This window comes from Staurois parvus, unplaced genomic scaffold (assembly GCF_062004578.1).
Source record: "Staurois parvus isolate SC_StPar_1 unplaced genomic scaffold, SC_StPar_1.0 ptg000387l, whole genome shotgun sequence".
Taxonomy (NCBI): Eukaryota; Metazoa; Chordata; class Amphibia; order Anura; family Ranidae; genus Staurois; species Staurois parvus.
This window is the reverse complement of record NW_028318183.1, coordinates 5,015,201-5,033,333: the sequence shown is the minus strand read 5'-3', so window position 1 is coordinate 5,033,333 and position 18,133 is coordinate 5,015,201. Positions and strand designations below refer to the sequence as shown.

Here is an 18,133-nt window from a genome sequence, read left to right as displayed (position 1 = left end):
ACCCCCCTGCATCAAGTGACCCCATCAGACACCCCCCTGCATCAAGTGACCCCATCAGACACCCCCCTGCATCAAGTGACCCCATAAGACACCCCTCTGCATCAAGTGACCCCAGCAGGCACCCCTCAGACACCCCTCTGCATCAAGTGACCCCCATCAGACACCCCTCTGCATCAAGTGGCCCCCATCAGTCATCCCCCTGCATCAAGTGACCCCATAAGACACCCCTCTGCATCAAGAAGTGACCCCCCATCAGACACCCCCTGCATCAAGTGACCCCATCAGGCACCCCTCTGCATCAAGTGACCTCCATCAGACACCCCTCTGCATCAAGTGGCCCCCATCAGTCACCCCCCCCCCCCTGCATCAAGTGACTCCATCAGACACCCCTCTGCATCAAGTGGCCCCCATCAGTCACCCCCCCCCCTGCATCAAGTGACTCCATCAGACACCCCTCTGCATCAAGTGACCCCATCAGACACCCTTCTGCATCAAGAAGTGACCCCCCCATCAGACACCCCCTGCATCAAGTGACCCCATCAGGCACCCCTCTGCATCAAGTGACCTCCATCAGACACCCCTCTGCATCAAGTGGCCCCCATCAGTCACCCCCCCTGCATCAAGTGATTCCATCAGACACCCCTCTGCATCAAGTGACCCCATAAGACACCCTTCTGCATCAAGAAGTGACCCCCCATCAGACACCCCCTGCATCAAGTGACCCCATCAGACACCCCTCTGCATCAAATGACCCCATCAGGCACCCCTCAGACACCCCTCTGCATCAAGTGACCCCCATCAGACACCCCTCTGTATCAAGTGACCCCCATCAGTCACACCCTGCATCAAGTGACCCCATCAGACTCCCTTCTACATCAAGAAGTGACCCCCCATCAGACACCCCCTGCATCAAGTGACCCCATAAGACACCCCCCTGCATCAAGTAACCCCATAAGACACCCCTCTGCATCAAGTGACCCCAGCAGAGAGCCCCATTGCATCAAGAGTCTGAATCAGGGAGCCCCCTTTCATCAGGTGGCCCAATCAGACACCAGGTAACCCCAGAAGAGAGTCCCATTGCATCAAGAGTCTGAATCAGGGAGCTCCCTTTCATCAGGTGGGCCCATCAGACACCTCTTTTGCATCAGGTGTCCCCAGAGAGCACCCCTATATCAGGTGTCCCTATCACAGAGCACCCTTACATCAGGTGTCCCCATCACAGAGCACCTCTATATCAGGTGTCCCCATCACAGAGTACATTTACACCAAAAGTCTGAATCAGAGAGTCCCATTTCATCAGGTTTCCACATCAGAAAGACCCCTTACATCAAGCATTCCCAGCAGATACTCGCTTTGTATCAGGTGTCCGCATCACAGAGCCCCCTTACATAAAGTGTCCCCATCCGACCCCCATACAGCAAGTGTCTCAATCAGATCTCCCCCTTACATCGAGTGTCTCCATGAGACTTCCCCCTGCATCAGGTGACCACATCAAATACCCCATTTGATTTAGGTGGCCCATCAGATACCCGCTTGGCATCAGGTGTCCCCATCCCAAAGCCCCTTTACATCAGGTATTCCCATCAGTTACCCCCCTCCCCCCTTGCATCAGGTTTCCCCATCAGAGTTTCCCCTTACATCAAGCATCCCTATCAGACAGCCTCCTGTATCAGGTGTCCCCATCATAGACCCCCTTATATCCGGCGTCTCCATCAGTGCACCCCCTTACACCAACAGTCCAAATCAGGGAGCCTCATTGCATTGTGTCCCCATGAAACAGCCTCCTTCTATCAGATGTCCCCATCAGTGAGTCCCTGTACATCAGGTGTCCCCATAAGAGAGTCATCATACATCAGGTGTCCCCATCAGTGAGTCTCTGTACATCAGGTGTCCTCACAAGAGAGTTATCATACATCAGATGTCCCCATCAGAGAGTCCCTGTACATAAGGTGTCCCCATCAGAGAGTCCCTGTACATCAGGTGTCCCCATCAGAGAGTCCTCGTATATCAGGTGTCCCCATCAGAGAGTCCCTGTACATCAGGTGTCCCCATCAGCGCATCGCTGTACATCAGGTGTCCCCATAAGAGAGTCATTGTACATCAGGTGTCCCTGTACATCAGGTGTCCCCATAAGAGAGTCATCATACATCAGGTGTCCCCATAAGAGAGTCATCATACATCAGGTGTCCCCATCAGTGAGTCTCTGTACATCAGGTGTCCTCACAAGAGAGTTATCGTACATCAGATGTCCCCATCAGAGAGTCCCTGTACATAAGGTGTCCCCATCAGAGAGTCCCTGTACATCAGAGAGTCCCTGTACATCAGGTGTCCCCATCAGAGAGTCCTCGTATATCAGGTGTCCCCATCAGAGAGTCCCTGTACATCAGGTGTCCCCATCAGAGAGTCCTCGTATATCAGGTGTCCCCATCAGAGAGTCCCTGTACATCAGGTGTCCCCATCAATGAGTCCCTGTACATCAGGTGTCCCCATAAGAGAGTCATTGTACATCAGGTGTCCCCATCAGTGAGTCCCTGTACATCAGGTGTCCCCATCAGTGAGTTCCTGTACATCAGGAGTCCCCATCAGCGAGTTCCTGTACATCAGGTGTCCCCATAAGAGAGTCATTGTACATCAGGTGTCCCCATCAGTGAGTCCCTGTACATCAGGTGTCCCCATCAATGAGTCCCTGTACATCAGGTGTCCCCATAAGAGAGTCATTGTACATCAGGTGTCCCCATCAGTGAGTCCCTGTACATCAGGTGTCCCCATCAGTGAGTTCCTGTACAGGTGTCCCATCAGAAAATCCTTGTACATCAGGTGTCCCCATCAGAGAGTCCTCGTACATCAGGTGTCCCCAGGCTCCCTTACATCAAGTGTCATGGGCTGTTGTGACACCGACAGTCCTAAAAACCCATCACTGTAAAGGATGTGGAAAGCTACACCAGGGACTGGCTGGCTGGCGGTCCAGATAGAACTGTCATTCAGTCCAGGTCCAGGCTTTGATCCACCATTTAGTGATGCCTGCTCTCAGGCTTCATACACACAGACACTCCTCCATTTCACTTTTCGAAATCCAGGAAAGGTTCTCTGCAATGTATAAACAACTTTTATGCTCCCAGATCACTCTTTCCTGCGTTTAGATGTTCCTGTTTGGCGTTTTTAAAGGCACCCCGAAAACATGCACAGTGATTGAATGTTTTCTAATCGCGCTCTGTCCCAGTGCTTTCAGAAACAGTACAGCCGCATGCATCTTTTCACCACGGAATGTACAGAAACACAACAACTCACATAAATGCAAGGAAAAATTGCAAACAAAATATAGATTACAACAAAGTATTGGCTGAGAAATAAACAATACTAAACATTCCTGACTGTGTAGCTTGAAAGGCGGGGGGGGGGGGGCTATGTTTGTTTTACCCCGTGGCCAGCACCTTGTGAACAGACATTATTCTGGGCTATTAGTAGCTTTAGCAAGTAATTAACATCAGCAGCTGCATGTGTGCTGGGGGGTAATGCTGGGGGCAGAGGCTAGCCGCCCCTGGGGAGGAGTGTCACCAGGCTAGCATGGCGCAGTGTGTGGCTGATAGAGGATGTGCTGTGAGATGGAATGCTGACGAGTGTTCCTTGCTCAGGGGTCATTCTACAGCAGATCGCAGTTTTTAATCTTCCAAATATATTTGTGTTAAAAAGAAACAGCTTAAAAAAAATTCAATGATACATGGACTGCATATACAGTGCCTTGAAAAAGTATTCATACCCCTTGAAATTTTCCACATTTTGTCATGTTACAGCCAGAAACATCAATGTATTTAACTGGGATTTTATGTCATAGACCAACACAAAGTGGCACATAATTGTGAAGTGGAAGGAAAATGATAAATGGTTTTCAACATTTTTACAAATAAATATCTGAAAAGTGTGGCGTGCATTTGTATTCAGCCCCCCTGAGTCAATACTTTGTAGAACCACCTTTCGCTGCAATTTGGGGTATGTCTCTAGCAGCTTTGTACATCTAGAGAGTGACATTTGTGCCCATTCTTCTTTGCAAAATAGCAAAATTGCAAAATAGCTCAAGCTCTATCAGATTGGATGGAGAGCATCTGTGAACAGCAATTTTTAAGTCTTGCCCCAGATTCTCAATTGGATTTAGGTCTGGACTTTGACTGGTCCATTCTGACACATGAACATGCTTTGATCTAAACCATTCCATTGTAGCTCTGGCTGTATGTTTAATTTCGTTGCACTGCTGGAAGGTGAACCTCCGCCCCAGTCTCAAGTCTTTTGCAGACTCTAACAGGTTTTCTTCTAAGATTGCCCTGTATTTGGCTCCATCCATCTTCCCATCAACTATGACCAGCTTCCCTGTCCCTGCTGAAGAAAAGCATCCCCACAACATGATGCTGCGACCACCAAGTTTCACGGTGAGGATGGTGTGTTCAGGGTGATGTGCAGTGTTAGTTTTCCACCACACATAGCATTTTGCTTTTAGGCCAAAAAGTTTGATTTTGGTCTCATCTGACCAGAGCACCTTTTTCCACATGTTTGCGGTGTCCCCCACATGGCTTCTGCAAACTGCTTTCAACAATGGCTTTCTTCTTGCCACTCTTCCATAAGGCCAGATTTGTGGAGTGCACGACTAGTAGTGGTCCTGTGGACAGATTCTCCCACCTGAGCTGTGGATCTCTGCAGCTCCTCCAGAGTTACCATGGGCCTCTTGGCTGCTTCTCTGATTAATGCTGTCCTTGCCCAACCTGTCAGTTTAGGTGGACTGCCATGTCTTGGTAGGTTTGCAGTTGTGCCATACTCTTTCCATTTTCCGATGGTGGATTGAACAGTGCTCCGTGAGATGTTCAAAGCTTGGGATATTTTTTATAACCTAACCCTGTTTTAAACTTCTCCACAACTTTATCCCTGACCTGACTGGTGTGTTCCTTGGCCTTTATGATGCTGTTTGTTCACTAATGTTCTCTAACAAACCTCTGAGGGCTTCATAGAACAGCTGTATTTATACTGAGATTAAATTACACACAGGTGGACTCATTTACGTATAAAGTGACTACTGAAGACAATTGGTTCTACTAGATTTTAGTTAGGAGTATCAGAGTAAAGGAGGCTGATTACAAATGCACGCCACACATTTCAGATATTTATTTGTAAAAAATGTTGAAAACCATTTATCATTTTCCTTCCACTTCACAATTATGTGACACTTTGTGTTGGTCTATCACATAAAATCCCAATAAAATACATTTACATTTTCAGTTGTAGCATGACAAAATGTGGGAAAGTTTAAGGGGTATGAATACATTTTCAAGGCACTGTAGCTCCTTTCATATGGGCATTTCATCAATATGTTGACCCATGATTAGACAAATAAAAAACAGACTGCATTTTATTCCTGTGGGCAGACGAATTTTGTGTTCAATTCCAAGGTACGAATAATAGATCTGCATCCAGATCTGCTTTTGTGGACCTGTCCACTTGTGGGCAGACAGACAGCTGCACAGTCATTTACATCTGGCCGCCCATAGTGAATAAGTGAGTCCATTTTCCCCCCATCACAAAATGGACGAACAACAGAGTGGACACATTTCCACTCTGATTCAACTCAGCGGGAGATCAGTCTAGAGCAGCGGTCTCCAAACTGTAGCCTGGGGGCCAAATGCGGCTCTTTGTTTGCCTCTGTCAATCCTTTGGGGTACTATTCCTCCCACTGACACCAGCAATGGGGCAATCATTTCTGCACTGCCACCAATAGTGTGGGACTATTCCTCCCACTGACCCCAATAATGGGGCACTATTCCTCCCACTGACACCAACGATGGGGCACTATTCCACAGACACCAAAGATGGGACACTATTCCTCTCACTGATACCAATGATGGGGCTGTATTACTCCCACTGACACCAACAATGGAGCACTGTTCCTCCCACTAACACTGATGGGCCACTATTCTTCTCACTGACAACAACAATGGGGCACTATTCCTCCCACTATCACCAATGATGGGGCACTGTTCCTCCCACTGACATGAACAATAGGGCATCATTTATCCCACTGACTCCATTGATGGGGCACTATTCCTCTCACTGGCACCATGATTGAGGCAGTATTCCTCCGACTGATACCAATGATGGGGCACTATTCCTCCCACTGATACTAACGATAGGGCATCATTTATCCCACTGGCTCCATTGATGGGGCACTATTCCTCCCACTGACACCAAGAATGGGGCACTATTCCTCTTACTGATACCAATGATGGGGCACTATTCATCCCACTGATACCAACGATAGGGCACTATTCCTCTCACTGACACCAATGATGGGGCACTATTCCTCCCACTGACACCAACAATGGGGCACTAATGCCAGGACAGTTTCCTCTCCCACTGGCCACAATCCAGCCCCTGAAAAGTCTGAAGCATTGTAAACTGGCCCATTGTTTAGAAAGTTTGGAGACTCCTGGTCTAGAAGCTGATGGGAAAGACGGTGCCCATGTGAAAAGGGGCCTTAGATGAATACCCAGGTTTATAGAGTACTATATTCCTATTCTCACATGATCATATACAGCAATGTTTACATTAAAGCCAATAAAGTTTAGGTAAAACATTTTCTGTAAAAAATAAGCACAAGGGATGGTACTCACATTTCATCCAAAATGTCCATTATGCTGGTGCCAGCTGTCACAGTTGAAATCTTCTGCCCCCGACCCCCTTCACAGCAATAACCTTCTGGTGCTGCAACAGTTAACAGAGCCAAGGGACCTGCCACAGGAACTTATTAAGACTATAACCGCCCTTTCCACTGCCCTCCTCTATTCATAGAGGATGTACTATAGCTTCTATGAATGAAAAGTAATCTATGAATGTGGAGCGGGTGAATCAATGAAAAGTCCACCTCCTCCACTTATAGGACGATCTTTAATAATGAAAGCTATAGTACATAATTATGGGGGGGGGGGGGGGGTGGAAAAGGCAGGCATAGTTGGTACTCTTAATGGTTGCCTGTCACAGGTCCATTGCCTCTATTAATCCCTGCAGCACCGGAAGATTACGGTGGAGGGGTTTGGAGTATCTCTAGCAGCTCTTTCTAACTCACCTGAGTCCACCATCGTGTGACCTTTCATGGTGCCTTTTCTGGAAGTGGAGGCCAGTGATGCACTGCTTTACTCCAAGTTTACCACAAACCATTGTGATGTCATTATACCAGTGCTGAAGTCTTCAGAACCAGGGATGAACTTGGGCATGTTTAGACACAAATCCAGGACCTGCCTGTAAATGAAACTTCTAGAGAGACATGTGCCTGTAGAGTCAAAGATTTTGTCTACCTGTTGGTGCTCATGTGCCCTTTATTTAAACGTCATATTTGTTTTAGCAACAGTGCTTCTGTTATGATCCGCCAGGTGGTGCCTCAGGCTGCCAACTGACAGACCTACTCAGAGCGTGGGGTCTAAGCCCGGGCTGTGCTTTCACCAGAGCCCCTGATGGTGGGGATGGACTTGAAACAGTCCCGGGCCAGGTCACGACCTCCGAGCAGGCCCGCCAGTGGCTGAGGAGGCCCTTGGGGACAGGTACCGGGAGAGCCAGATATGAAGAGGATGGCGGCCCCAGCAGGGTAGTAACGGATTGTGGGCCCGTGGGGATAAGCGGGGTACAGAATCGGTAGGCGAGAGTAGTCGGGTCACACGCAGGGTCAGCAGGGAAGTCAAATCGTAGAATGGTCAGGGTAATCCGGGTCAAACGCAGGAGCAGGCAGAATAGTCAGGACAATCCGGGTCAAACGCAGGAGCAGGCAGAATAGTCAGGACAATCCGGGTCAAACGCAGGAGCAGGCAGAATAGTCAGGGTCAATCAGGGTCACAGGATAGTTGCAGGAACTCAGGATCACAGAAGACCTTGCGGCAATCTGTGACAGTGCAGGGCATCTTTAAATAGTGCGCCCTGCACTGTCATTGGCCGACTAGGACGCGCCCCCGGCTGTCATTGGACGCCTGAGGCGCGCCCGCGGCTCCTACTGCGCATGCGCGGCGTCCTGTCATCTGCGGCTCGCCGGGACCTAGTGCCCGTGTCCCGGCGCGAGCCGCCGCCACTGCGCATGCGCGAGGGACGGAGCCGCGATCGCGGACCCTGGAGCCGTGGTCCCTGACATCGCCCCCCCCCAAAGGGCACCCTCCGGGAGCCCCACTGATCTCTCCACCGCGGGTGAGCACGAAAAAACTCCCGGATGAGCCTGGGTGCGTGGACGTTCTGGGCGGGTTCCCATGAGTTCTCCTCAGGGCCATACCCCTTCCATTTTATCAGGAACTGTGTCTGGCCCCCCCTCCTTCGGCAACTGAGGATAGTCTCCACTTCAAATTCCTCCTGGTCACCTATAGTGACTGCCTCGGGAGGTCTGGATTCACGGTCCGGGAAGGGATCTGGTCTGGAAGGTTTCAGGAGAGATACATGGAAGACAGGATGTATTTTGAAGGTCTGCGGAAGCTCGAGCTCGTAGGCCACCTCGTTAACCACTCGTTTTACCGGAAAGGGGCCGATGAACTTGGGTCCCAGCTTCCTTGAAGGACATAGCATCTTCAAGTTGGTCGTTGCCAGCCAAACCTGATCCCCTGGTTGAAGCAGTAATTCTCCTCTTCTCTTTCTGTCGAATGCCCTTTTACTGTCCTCTTGGGCTTTAGCGATGGCTTCCTGAATTGTCTTGTTATTGACAGAAAAGAAGTTCAAGATGTCTTGAGAAGCTGGTACCGGATTCTCAGGCATCAGATCAGGGAGGAATGTGGGATGATACCCATAATTGGAAAAGAACGGGGATTGACCCGTGGCTGAGTGACTCGAGTTGTTGTATGCGAATTCCGCGGAAGGCAGCAATGACAGCCAGTCGTCCTGAAGGTAGGATGTGTAGCACCGTAAGTACTGTTCCAGCGTCTGGTTTGTTCTTTCAGTTTGGCCGTTGGTCTGTGGGTGGTAGGCGGATGAAAGCGACAGCTTGATTCCCAGCGATTTACACAAGGCGTTCCAGAACCTGGAGGTGAATTGGACCCCCCGATCTGAAACTATATCTTCGGGAACACCATGAAGCCTAACCACTTCCTTGATGAAGATCCGTGCCGTTTCCGGTGCTGATGGGGTCTTCTCCAGGGGCACGAAATGTGCCATCTTTGAGAAGCGGTCAACGATCACCATTATTGCAGTGTAGCCCTGGGATGGTGGAAGTTCGACCACGAAATCCATGGCTATCATTTGCCAAGCCCGCTTGGGTATGGGTAAAGGACGTAACAATCCCCATGCCCTGCTCCTGGAGGGTTTGTTCCTTTGACAGGTGGAACACGTTCGGACGTACTGCTCACAGTCCTTGATCATGTCTGGCCACCAGAATGAGCGCCGTAGCAGATCCAGCGTCTTCGTTACCCCGAAGTGGCCCGCCATAGGATGGTCGTGGCAGTGCCCTAGGACCAGGGTTCGCACTTCTTCTGGGACCATGATCCGGTCTTCCTTCCAAATTAGCCCACCGTGGCTCTGGAGGGGTGATTCTGACGGAACTGGTAGTCCTACAGAAGCATCAAGAAGTCGAGAGCGAAGTTCCGTTTGTAGAGCGAGGAAACTCCCAGAAGGTAAGATGGTGTCGGGTGGCACAGCGTCGTCGGGGTCCTCAAACATGCGGGACAGAGCGTCTGGCTTAGTGTTCTTAGTACCGGGTCGGTACGTTATATGGAATGAGAATCGAGAGAAGAAAAGCGCCCATCTCGCTTGGCGAGGTCTCAGTCATTTTGCCGTTCTCAAATATTCGAGGTTTTTGTGATCTGTGAATATTAGGATTGGGTGTGTGGCTCCTTCCAGTAAATACCTCCATTCTTCTAGAGCGGTTTTAATGGCCAGGAGCTCCCGATCTCCAATGTCGTAGTTGCGTTCCGCTGGAGTCAACTTCCTGGAGAAGAACGCCACAGGGTGCAGAAGTTCCTTGGTACCATTCCTTTGGGACAAAACCGCCCCTACAGCATTTTCGGAGGCGTCTACTTCCAACACATATGGGAGAGAAGCATCTGGGTGGCAGAGAATGGGAGCAGAGGTGAACAATTCTTTGAGCTTTTCGAAGGCTGCCTGCGCTTCGGGGGTCCACTTAAAGCGGACCCCTTGTTTCGTCAGTTGCGTGATCGGGGAGACCAGACCGGAGAAGTTCCTAATAAACTTCCTGTAAAAATTGGAAAAACCGATGAAACGCTGTACCCCCTTTTTGTCGGCGGGAATTGGCCAATCTAAGATCGCCGTGACTTTCTGGGGATCCATCGCGACCCCCGCGGAAGAGAGAACCAGTCCCAAGAATGTGGTTTCGTGCTGTTCGAAACAGCATTTCTCTGCCTTTGCGTATAGCCCGTGTTGACGCAACCGTTCTAATACCCGTATCACATGACCCCGATGAACCTCCAGTGAAGGGGAAAAAATTAAGATGTCATCCAAATAAACCACCACAAAAATATCAAGAAGGTCACGAAAAACATCATTGATAAAGTGCTGAAAGGTCGCCGGTGCATTACAGAGCCCGAACGGCATCACCAAGTACTCGTAGTGACCGAATCTCGTACGGAACGCCGTCTTCCACTCATCCCCCTCCCTGATACGGACAAGGTTATAGGCCCCCCGCAGGTCTAATTTGGTGAATATCGTAGCCGAACTCAATCTCTGGAGGAGCTCGGGGACTAGGGGTAAAGGATAACGATTCTTTACCGTTATTTTGTTCAGGTCACGGTAGTCTATGCAGGGCCGTAACGACTTGTCCTTCTTCTCTACGAAGAATAACCCGGCCCCGGCTGGGGATGTGGATGGACGAATAAATCCCTTCCGAAGGTTCTCATCAATGTATTCCCTCAGTACTCCCGATTCTGCTTCGGACAAGGGAAAGATACGGCCGAAAGAGATTTCAGATCCGGGTAGGAGGTCTATGGGGCAGTCGTAGGAACGGTGCGGAGGGAGAACGTCAGCTCCTCGCTTACTAAAGACGTCTAAGAAGTCATGGTAGGCCGGGGGAATAACCTGGGAAAGATCGGTGTCACCATCCAAGCACAGGAGGAACCGGGGGACCACGGGTCCTGTGACGTGGCAGTGGCTTAAACAGTAGGGTGAGCAAAATTGAACTGTTCCCTTTTCCCAGTCAATCTGGGGGTTATGGGCCCTAAGCCAAGGGAGGCCCAGAATGACTGGAAAAAGGGGGGATGCGATGGCATCCAAACGGAGGAACTCCTGGTGATGGTCTGCCATTGTGGTGAAAATGGGTGGTGTCTCCTGGTCCACCACCCCTGATTTTATACGAGACCCATCTGCCAAGAAGATGTTGAACCCCCTTTCTTTGGTCTGGAGAGGGATTTTTTGCCGGTGGGCAAAAGTCAGATCGATGAAGCAACTACAGGCTCCTGAGTCAACGATTGCGGTCACCGACAATGTTCCTCCGGGGAGCTGTAAAGACACAGGAATGGCCAGGTAACTCGACAGATCATCCCTTCCTGCGGGTAGAGAGAAAGAAACGGGCGTGGACTTACTCATTTTAGCAGGACAGGAGCGCACCTGATGACCAGCTTCCCCGCAGTACAGACATAGGTTCTGTGATAGTCTCCTTTGACGTTCCTCGACCGATAAGTGAGAACGGGCCAATCCCAGCTGCATGGGTTCCGGGTTGTCCCCTGTTTCCGTGCTTCGCGGATGGTTCCCTGGGGTTGGAGCTGTATCCCTGGAAGGAATCCATGCCACCCTTTGACCCTGACTGCTCCTTTCCAGCCGACGTTCCCTTAGTCTACGGTCGATTTGAATGGCCAACTCAATCAGTTTTTCCAGGGAGTCAGGTAGGCCTACTCGCGCTAGTTCGTCCTTGAGAGGCTCAGACAGCCCGATGCGGAACTGATGGCATAAGGCCGCATCGTTCCATCTGGTGTCGCCCATGCTACGCCTAAAATCGGACGCGTATTCTTCGGCTGTCCGGCGGCCCTGCCGCAGGGAGTATAGAGTCGCTTCAGCGGAAGCAGCTCGCTGAGGGTCGTCATACAAGACGGCCATGGCCCGAAAGAATTCGGTCACGGATTCAAGATGGGGGTCGTGCTTCTCCATCAGACGGTGAGCCCAATCCTGGGGCTCATCCTGAAGGAGGGAGACTATAAACCCCACCTTGACGGTCTCAGTGGTGAACGTGCGGGGTTGTAAGTCAAAGTATAGGGTGCAGGCGTTCCGGAAGGCCCGGAAGCGGCTCCGATCACCACGGAATCGTTCCGGCAGAGGAACGCGGGGTTCAGGAGCTGGGGATGTGGCAACCGCTCCGGATACCGGGTTAGCGGGAGGTCCTGCAGGTGGAGGACTCTGAGCAGGGGGAGTCAGGGGGGCTATTGACTCCATGCGGTCCTCCAGTCGGGCGCAGCGACTGTGGAAGTTCTGAAAAGCCTGGGTCAAGGTGGCCAGGTGCTGACAAATATCCTCTAGGGACGCCGGTCCACTTCCTGGCTCTGTCATGGCCGCAAGGTACTGTTATGATCCGCCAGGTGGTGCCTCAGGCTGCCAACTGACAGACCTACTCAGAGCGTGGGGTCTAAGCCCGGGCTGTGCTTTCACCAGAGCCCCTGATGGTGGGGATGGACTTGAAACAGTCCCGGGCCAGGTCACGACCTCCGAGCAGGCCCGCCAGTGGCTGAGGAGGCCCTTGGGGACAGGTACCGGGAGAGCCAGATATGAAGAGGATGGCGGCCCCAGCAGGGTAGTAACGGATTGTGGGCCCGTGGGGATAAGCGGGGTACAGAATCGGTAGGCGAGAGTAGTCGGGTCACACGCAGGGTCAGCAGGGAAGTCAAATCGTAGAATGGTCAGGGTAATCCGGGTCAAACGCAGGAGCAGGCAGAATAGTCAGGACAATCCGGGTCAAACGCAGGAGCAGGCAGAATAGTCAGGACAATCCGGGTCAAACGCAGGAGCAGGCAGAATAGTCAGGGTCAATCAGGGTCACAGGATAGTTGCAGGAACTCAGGATCACAGAAGACCTTGCGGCAATCTGTGACAGTGCAGGGCATCTTTAAATAGTGCGCCCTGCACTGTCATTGGCCGACTAGGACGCGCCCCCGGCTGTCATTGGACGCCTGAGGCGCGCCCGCGGCTCCTACTGCGCATGCGCGGCGTCCTGTCATCTGCGGCTCGCCGGGACCTAGTGCCCGTGTCCCGGCGCGAGCCGCCGCCACTGCGCATGCGCGAGGGACGGAGCCGCGATCGCGGACCCTGGAGCCGTGGTCCCTGACAGCTTCTCTGTAGTAGTGCAGTATTGCAGTAATCATCCTTAGCAGTTGTAGGAAGGATTGTGTTTTTATACTATTGTTCTTCATCTACCCAGAAATTGGTAACTGTTTTAATACAATGGTACCAGCACACCTTAGCATTTGTTAGCTTTACAAAATTGGCAATGGTTGTTTGGGTGGCAAAAATGTGTTGTGCATATTTTTTGGCACAAAATTATAGGACAAGTGAAATGTCACCCATTCTTATTTAGCAATGACACTTATAGAAGCAAACATTTTGCCACACATGAAAAACTAATACCCTTGTATTAAAGTGGCAGTTAGTCAAAACCTAACTATACCTAAATCTACTCCTAGCCCCATTCTAAGACTATTCTATCTACTCTGTAAAAGGCAAGATGCCTATACTTACCAATGCTGAGGCCACTCCATCGGCTTCATTGTAGAGAAGGGACCACTGACAATGGATACCTTATAGCAGTGTTTCTCAACTTTTTTCCATTCAAGGCACCCTTTAAAATTATGCACAATCTTGAGGCACCCCATTATAAAAATTAAAAAAATTAAACTAATAGTTTTACATAATGCAGCAAAATATACACATGTAGAACACCCAACATTAAAGGTTTATTCTTCCAAAGCAAATACATTTTTACACACTGGCACTGACTAGTATTCTAATGTTTCTCTTCTCCCTCACTCATTTAATGTGACCCCAGTGCTGATGGAGAGGGGCAGGGGAGGGACAAATAAGGATGCTGTGTAGACACCTGATGTTCTTCTTATCAACAGATGAAGTCATTGGAAGTCATTGGTTGTAAGGATGCCTAAAGCAAGAAGGTCGTAATGGTGCATAATGAAAACCTGTGGTTTTTTGTAACTAAAAGGCATCCTTACCACTGGCTTGTATACAGTTTTGGGGCAATTTCTAGGCATTTTTTCAAGGCACCCATGCAGAAACCTTAAGGCACCAAAGCTTGCCCTATAGTAAGCCTATGGGTGATTTCAGGGGTCTCCAAACTTTCTAAACAAAAAGGGCCAGTTTACTGTCCTTCAGACTTTGAGGGCCGAACTGTGGCCAATGGGAGTAGAAAAGGTCCCGACATCAGTGGGAAAAAAATCTTTGTTTGGTGCCAGTGAGAGGACTTCTGCCCCATCATTGATATCATTGGACCCTATCATTTGTGTCACTGGGAGGAATTGTGCCTCATCATTGGTTGTCATTGGAAGGAATTGTGCCCTCTTCATTGGTGTAAAGTGGCGGAAATTATACCCAATTGATATCAGTGGGTGAAATAGTGCCCCACGGGCCTGACAGAAGCAAGCAAAGGGCCACAGTTTGGATACCCCTGGGTGCCGTCATCGCCCAGGCTCTTCAGCCGTAGTCACTGCCCCTACTCTACACTGAAGCTGGTATTAGGATGCAATCATGTGACTGGACCGGAGCGGCTTCACAGTTGGTAAGTATACACAACTTTTGTTTTCAGGGGAGATAGAATATCTTGGAATTGGGGTGGGCATAGGCTAAGTTAGAGTATGACTGGAATTCCATTTTAACCTCAACCCAACATCTTTTAATAAACATGAACCTAACCTTTAGGTTGGCTTCACACCTATGAGTAGCGGCACAACACTTGGTACATTGCATGTTCTACTGCAGGTTAATGCAATGCACAGTGCTTTGTGAGGTGCCTTGCAGTGCCATTCAATTTCAATCACACCTCAACATACAACTAGGCAGGGGCAGACTGACCATTTGGAAACTCAGGCACTGCCCGAGGGCCCGGGGTCAGTAGGGGGCCCCATGAGATGCCCCTGGTACCTTTTTCATAGGCTTTTTTGAGCAAGGACACAGGGGCCCCATGATCCCCTATTGGCCGGGGGCCCCATGAGTTGTCAGTCCGCCCCTGAGCTAGAGTATGTGCTAATGAGTGTTAAAAATGTTCTACTGGGACTCTACTTCATCTGCTGCTGCAACAGGCTGTTATAGGGTTCTTGCACATGGGCAGGCTGAGTTTATTCAGCATGTTTCCTCCAGGTCTAGGTGCAGCGTGAAGCCTGGTATTGACACAAATGACTGTGTGCTGCTGTACTCATTTTTAGAGTGGTGCTTATTAAAAACAAGTAGAGCACATGGATGTATTCAATTCATGTCAGTAACAGGCTGTACACTGTACCTGGACTGCTTGGCTGGAGGAAATATGCTGGCAGTTACTCAGTCCCATGTGTATGAGCCCTATACTGTTAAGGAACTCTTAAAATCTAAGTTTACTGATTACTTAAACATGAATATGAAGTCAAGGTGCCCCAGTAGGTAAATGAAAAAAAAAAATCTGTCCAGCCTTTAAAAAACCCTCCAGAATCGCAGGAGCAAGTGCTTGTTACTTTGAAACTGGGGGTAAATCTCCAACATTTTCTCACGTACAATGCACAACCCAAGTTTGGAGATCTTTAACCCTTTGTTAGAAGAGACAGTGCGCAAATATAGTTTACAACTGATAATTGGTAAATGATGTCATACATCCCAGGAGTCTTCAGGAGGGAGGGAGGGTTCTCAGCTCAGCCTATGGGTTGATGGATTCTAGGAAGTAAATGATACACAAATCATCTGCCTTTACTCAAGATGGCCACTGCCAGGGGGTGTTTTCAGTATAGTTTCACAGCAAAATAAAGCATAGAGACATGGATGGATGGAGGAGTTTACTTTTAATATTACAAATTAATTAAATAGCATTTTTGGTTTGTGATGTTCAGATGCAGTTCCACACATTACATGGCAGGGGGACATGTCAGTTTTGGAATTTGTCTGAAAAGAGCAAGTAAAATGTAAGCAACAATTTTTATTCATGTATTTATTTATTTTTAAGTCATGATTTGTGAATGTCATTAATATAAAAAAAAGATATTTCCCAATCTGACTGCAAATTGGAAAAAAAGAATTCAGTAGTCAGATTGCACATGGCCATCCACTAGAAGCCTGTTGTTGTAGCGTAATGGAATTGATGTTTGGTTGCTGGCATTAAAATGTATTTAAAACTAAAACTTTTTTCACTTTTAATAGAGCTTAGAAGAGTTATTAGTAGGGATGCACCAATACCCTTTTGTGACCGGCGAGTACGAGTACCGATACTTTTGGTCAAGTATTTGCTGATACCGGGTACCCATACTTTGCAGTGCGATTTGCGTCAATACAACATGTATGGATGCAAATTGCACTGTAAAGATTAGAATGCGACTTGAACAGCAATGTGATTCCGGTCCAAATCGTATGTGGTTTCCTCACTGCTCCTTTGTGAACCCAGGCCTGTCATAGCTTGAGTTCACACAGGAGTGGCGGGGGAAACCTAACTGTACCGATCACATGCTGAGTGGAGAGTGGAAGAGAAGGGCATATGGGGATGTATACCTTGGTGTTGGCCATTATGTGTGAGGATGGAGGCAGATTAAGCGCCAATGCTCCAGATTCTCATTTGCTCCAGATATTCCCTCTCTATTTAGTATAATGATCATTTCTCATAGGAGAAAAAAGGTTGGGCAATCCAACATTTTAGAGCTATCGTCAGAACAGAAGGTGAAGGGAAATCTTCCAATGGGAATACCTTTTCCAGTGATGAGAGGGGATTTGCCTACACTTTATCTTGTAACAGGATGTGATATGAAATCCCAGCAAATGAGACATACAGCAACTAGAAAACTTGCCGTGGGTTGTTAACATTCCCTTGCTGTATCAAAAATTAAAGAAAACATTGGGCTTTAGATACACACTTTTAATCCAGTTGTGTATTGAGGACATGTGGGCCAAAATGTGATAAATCTTGATAGGCCAACTTTTAAAAAAAGTGTTTGACCATCATTTTAGGGTATGCCCATCTTGAAACTCAGCCCAAGTAGATGAACTTGAGGCTTTAGACATGAACCTGCCCCTACACATAAACTGTATAATATTTATGATCAAAATTTTATACATTCTGGGCACTCTCACCAAAGTAAAGTTACAGGATGACTATATACAAGGGGGGGGGAGCAGTCATGCAGCTAGATTTCCATATTACATTATGCTTAACTAATAGGTGGTAGGTTTGGTATTACCAATATATATGCCCATTATTAGCCAATACGGTATTAAACAACCTAGCTTGCCAAACAATCAGTTCCTATGTGACCGACTTTACTCCTACACTCAATGTTGTATGATGACCTGAACCCCAAAGACACTTATGCTTCATTGTAGCAATATCTTACTCTTCTCCTTACCCACCAGTTCAGTTTTCTTCTTCTGGAGGAGCACCAAACGTTTGTGGATTCTGTGACCAATATAAAAAAACAACATGCATACTAGTGATTGACATCATTCTCAATAACATCCCTGCTCAGGCTCTGTGAAAGTTATAACACAGGCTAATTCAATCAGACATTAATGACAAGGGATGAGTGACATTGCATGCAAATACCTTTTGTTCCTAGAAATATGCAGCACATATATATCTTAGAAAGCACCGTATGGACTTTCACAGTTTTTGTCCAGCAAGTGACAACAGCTGACAGCTTTACCTTGCATGGTATGTAAAAACACATTGACTGAGTCCACTGTGGGATCTTATTCCAGATGGGAAAGCACTCGCAACAAATGGCTCACACAAGCCAGCCAGTGGCCGCGCTATTTCTGCATACAGGAAGTGATACAGTTGCAGACAGATAAATATAACTGAGAGAGGTAATACGACTAGACAAGATGACATATGGAAGAGACCACAGATTATATGCCATCACACTATTAATCCAGTATTTGATATGTTCGCTCCACATTCACAGCATTCCATTTCTAGGAAGGAGACCACAATGTTGTTTAGGGTTTCAGAAAATCAAAATTCAAG

General features: G+C 48.6%; 1 long non-coding RNA gene across 1 annotated transcript; it reads right to left on the bottom strand.

Moving 5' to 3' along the window:
• Positions 1-15,946: 15,946 nt before the first annotated feature.
• LOC149455849 (uncharacterized) lies at positions 15,947-17,563 on the bottom strand. The gene is made up of 2 exons (XR_016314024.1): positions 17,518-17,563; positions 15,947-16,065 (listed from the first exon to the last, which is right to left on the bottom strand). It is a non-coding gene; the product is annotated as an uncharacterized LOC149455849 (long non-coding RNA).
• Positions 17,564-18,133: the final 570 nt, after the last annotated feature.